At 33.6% G+C, this 4,750-nt stretch overlaps 1 pseudogene; it reads left to right on the top strand.

Moving 5' to 3' along the window:
* The first annotated feature begins 3,430 nt into the window (after positions 1–3,430).
* LOC141674344 (pyruvate decarboxylase 2-like) lies at positions 3,431–4,503 on the top strand (annotated as a pseudogene).
* The last annotated feature ends 247 nt before the right edge of the window (positions 4,504–4,750 follow it).

The following is a 4,750-nucleotide window of genomic DNA, read 5'->3' as shown; positions in this document are numbered from 1 at the left end:
GTTAATTGAAGAAAATCAGAATTGGAAATTGTCTAAACTGCCACCTGGGAAGAAAGTTATAGGCCTGAAATGGATATTCAGGTTAAAAAAAGATGCTGAGGGAAGAATTGTGAAACACAAAGTGAGATTAGTGACCAAAGGTTATGTTCAAGAGCGTGTAGTTGATTTTGACAAAGTCTTTGATCCTGTGACAAGGCCTGAAATGGTTCATTCTCTATGAGCTTTGGCTGCTAAGAACGAATTGGAAGTTCAACATCTCGATGTTCCAGAAATAAAGGTGTGTTGCTTTATCATCTTGTGGGGTGGAGTTTATGGCCGCAACTGCAACAGCTTGCCTGGTTATATGGATTCATAATATTTTAAGTCAGATAACATCATACTACATTGGACCAGTTGTATTGTTTATCGATAATAAATCATCTATAGATTTGGAAAATAATTATGTATTTCATGACAGGAGAAAACGCATACATATCAGGTATGACTTCATAAGGGAATGTATTGAGAGAGGAGACATTGTTCTGGAGCATATGAGTAGTGAAAACCAGAAAGTGGACATCTTAAACTTTGGTTATACGGTATTTTAAAATAAAGAGTTGTCAACGTCTATTTTATGTAGTGTTTGTTTTCAGGTCCGTTGTTTTAGGAGTTTTGATTAAATCAAGGCAGTAGAGTTAGTGTAGGTTGTAGACAGGTGATCGTGTCCTCTTTTTTAGTTTTGTAGTTTCATTGTATTTCTTTTATATTGCCTCAATTCACAGATATAATAAAATATGTTTTTCTGGCAAGTTGTGTTTTGGTTTTCTTAGATTCATATCATTTAGTTAATATAAATATATTGACAATAAGTTCTACAAATGTTGTTTGAGCAGAACTTTCACTTTAGTTTTAAAATGAACTTTTATTGAAGTTATTGTATATGCAAAAGATGAGCAAATTATAGCATATAAATTAAAAGCCCCAACAAGTCAAACCCATATATGTGCAATATATATTGGAACCCATATATTTTTATTCTTTTTTTTGTAATTTAAATCTTTCAAAAATGATGGCTAACTTCAAAAAAAAATTAACTAATTATCTAGATACAAAAAAGAGTAGAGTAGTTTATTAATCGATCCACTGATTAATATATTTTAAAAAAATTTACCTTATTATACTTTATTTCATATCATCGAATATGCTAGTAGTTAACATGAAACAGAACACTCAAACATACGAAACAAATAATCATTACACAAGCACGTGAATTCATCACTAACACGGTGGCAAATTATTACGTTAAAGATGCTCGAAAGAAAGAATCCCATAAACCGAATGCGTACCTTATATTTACACCATTGACATTCTTTGCAACCGAATTTGCAGCAGCAGACACACCATTGACCAGAGAATAAACCATATAGAGAATAAACCATATAATTAGTAACTCTACACTGATTATGTTTCATAATAAAATATAAAAATTTTGTGTCAAATTAATAAAGATTATATATCAAATTTTAATCAACACCCAAATATATTTTTTTGTAACATAATTAGATTCGAGAAAACAAAGGGACGGGAATGGGAAGGTAAATAAAAAGAACATGGAGCAGAGAAGGGAAAGAAGGGAGAGAGGGAGTGGGAGAGAGAGAGGGGGGAGGGAGATTACCAACAACGAATGCAACGTTCTAGGATCGAAGAAGTTACCAAACCCAATTAGGTAGAAGTGAAGGAAAAATTAACAAGAAAAAATCTGTTATATGGCTATTTATGTATACATATTCAATCGTTAGTATTGACATACTTCATACCAGAAATGTAAGTTAGGAAATTGCTCGGATAGATGAATGAGGTGTGATGGTTTCCTGGACCAATGTTTCCATCGAGCGATGTTATAATGGACATAGTTTGATTTTGGGAAGAATAGACTAAAATTGGCCCGACCACTATTAAGTTTTGGTTAAACTATTTTTTTAATAATTAAAAATTTTAATTTATGTCGGATTAGAGACAGCTAACGTATATACAATCACATATATATCGAGTGCTGAAAAATTGATGGATATGCTGAGTATTTGTAATGATCTTATACGATGGTGAACCAGACCTGACGTAAAATGAGTTTTTATAAGTCGACCAATTTGGAGACGACGTATATGTCACCCTTATACATTGGTTGTTTACTAAACCGACATAAATGGTACTTTTAGAAGGTTAATATATGTCGCCTTTTTAAAAAACCCGATGTATGAAGTCTTATATACATTAGATTCTTCTACGTGCATCGTAAATTAGGCGACATAAAAGTTTGATTTTGTACAAGTGAATTTGATGTGTATGACTAGTTGTATGAATGAATATTCCTTGCAATTGCATTGTATTTATTTTGGGAAATACAATATTCAGGATGTGTATTTCAATTATTTTTGAGGTTGAAATTTTGTTGCAGTAGGTACTAAATCTGTTGTAAATAATTACGCTTTTGTAAGATAAAAGATGTTGCTACAGGTGTGTTGTCAGAGATAAATAACTAGGTCCATATGCGGGCCCCACATATAAGTCCCACGTATGGGCCCCACTGATAGGCCTCGCATGTGGGCCCCCTATGAGCCCCATAATTCTGAAAGTAATTCTAAGATCTTTTGCAACACACTAAGTATGTTACTATATAGTCCAAAATTTATTATTATTGAGATCTATTGTAATATAGACTGGTATATTGCAATAGAGTAGTTTTTATGTTGCTATAGATATCTATACTAACTAGCTACGAGTCAACATAGCTTTGTTGTTGTCTTAGTCTTTTTCGGGTCTTTAGCAATATTTTTTTGGTCATATATATAGCAACACAGTTATGGGGTTGCTTAAAGCAATCTATGGTGTAGTGAAAGGTCCACTTATTCGGAATAGATAAAAAATGATCCAACTGTACATATGTTAAAATGGTTACAAAAAAATGTTAAACCCAAAATTTCAAGAATTTTTAATCATTTGAACTTGATTACTTTAACAATATAGTCTAACTAAACTTAATTCTAAATTTCACCATACGCTCTTAGTGAAATTTTGTCATATCACTAAAATTTATAGATGGTAACATCTTTATGGTTGAATCGTTCATAAGTATTTTTTTCAAAAAAATTGAAACATCAATATGGAACTAAATACCGGTTAAATTCACTACTAGAAAAAGGTCAATAGACATCAGTTCACTAATGTCTATTTTGTTTAAAACCGATGTCTTCGTGGGTGTAGACACTACGCCATAAGTGCACATAGGCAACGGTTTTTATCCAGCGTTGCACGAAAAGCGTTGCATTATCTACAAAATTTTCAGTTTATTGCAACACAGTGGAGTTTCCGGATAGTGCTTTTCGTGTTTTTGGTGTACAAAGGGCTCCTGGTAAAGAGATAGTCTGCAACAAGCAAATTAAACAAATTCTGCATGACTTTCAATATAATTACTGAGACAGGGGATTCTTTGTTCAATTTCCAGAAGATGAAATTTCCAGAAGGATGCGGGTGAGCATCCCTTTCAGTATAATTTCCTAAGGTATTAATGTAAGTGCAATAATACAGGTATGAGTTCAAAATACAGTATGGATCCATTGGGTGGTCAGTTGGAGCAACTCTAAGGTATGCACAGGCGGCTAAAGATAAGCGAATAATTGCTTGCATTGGTGATGAAAGCTTTCAGGTAACTCATCACAAGTTATCTGTGTTTTTCCAATAATGGACCATATGTGGTGTTAACTGTTGAAAATCCTACCGTTTTTACGAGAATCATTCCTTCTTTATTTCACATTAACCAATTCAATATCCCTTGCAGGTTATTGCTCAAGATGTGTCGATAATATTGCGATGCGGTCAGAATCAAATCATTTTTCTGATAACGGTGGTTATACCATTGAAGTTGAGTTCCATGATGGACCATACAATATGATCAAGAACTGGCACTACACTGCACTGGTTGATGCGATTCACAATGGTGAAGGCCAATGCTGGAAGACTAAGGTCAGTCGAGAAAACCTAATACATAATGTATCATTTACTTACAAGTTAGAGCAGTGAAGCTTATTTTTTTAAAAAAAGTATTGTTGACACCGGCATTTCTTGAATTGTTCAGGTCTGCTGTGAGAAGATCTTGTTGAAGCAATAGAGACTGCAACAGGAGAAAAAAGATTGTCTTTGCTTCATTGAAGTGATTTGTCACAAGGATGATACACGCAAAGAGCTGCTCGAGTGGGGATCTAGGGTCTCTGCTGCCAACAGCCGCCCACCGAACCGCTAGTAGATCTTTTGTTGTTCCTGCTATCTGCTGGAGTAAGATTACATGCTGAACTTTATTTAGTGGATTATGAATCTTTAATTATAGAATTAATCATTTTGTTTAGTGTAACATTTTCAAGTTCAATTCAATTATGTTTTTCTGACTTTCTATACATTTACATATGTGTCTTCATCTAATATCGAACTCCGGCACCTGATGACTAAATTTGAGTTCCTCTGTGAGAAATTGGCACTATTAGACTTTGCTTCATTGGATTCCTCTTCTTTCCATAGTCTACACTATCAAAAAGACCTTTTGCTTCATCACATTGTATATGGTCTATACTCTATCTACCAACAACTTCTGCTTTATAAGCTAGCATTCTGAAGCTCCTTTCCAGAAGTAGTTTACAAGTGGCTATTGTAGAGATGAGTTTTAGTTTTCAGGAGAAATTTCTAATTAAAGTAGTTGGTCAATGTGTATTATGGTGGCAAT

This window comes from Apium graveolens, chromosome 7 (assembly GCF_009905375.1).
Source record: "Apium graveolens cultivar Ventura chromosome 7, ASM990537v1, whole genome shotgun sequence".
NCBI classification, from domain to species: Eukaryota; Viridiplantae; Streptophyta; class Magnoliopsida; order Apiales; family Apiaceae; genus Apium; species Apium graveolens.
Note: the sequence above shows the minus strand (reverse complement) of the source record. Positions and strands in the feature narration are given on the sequence as shown.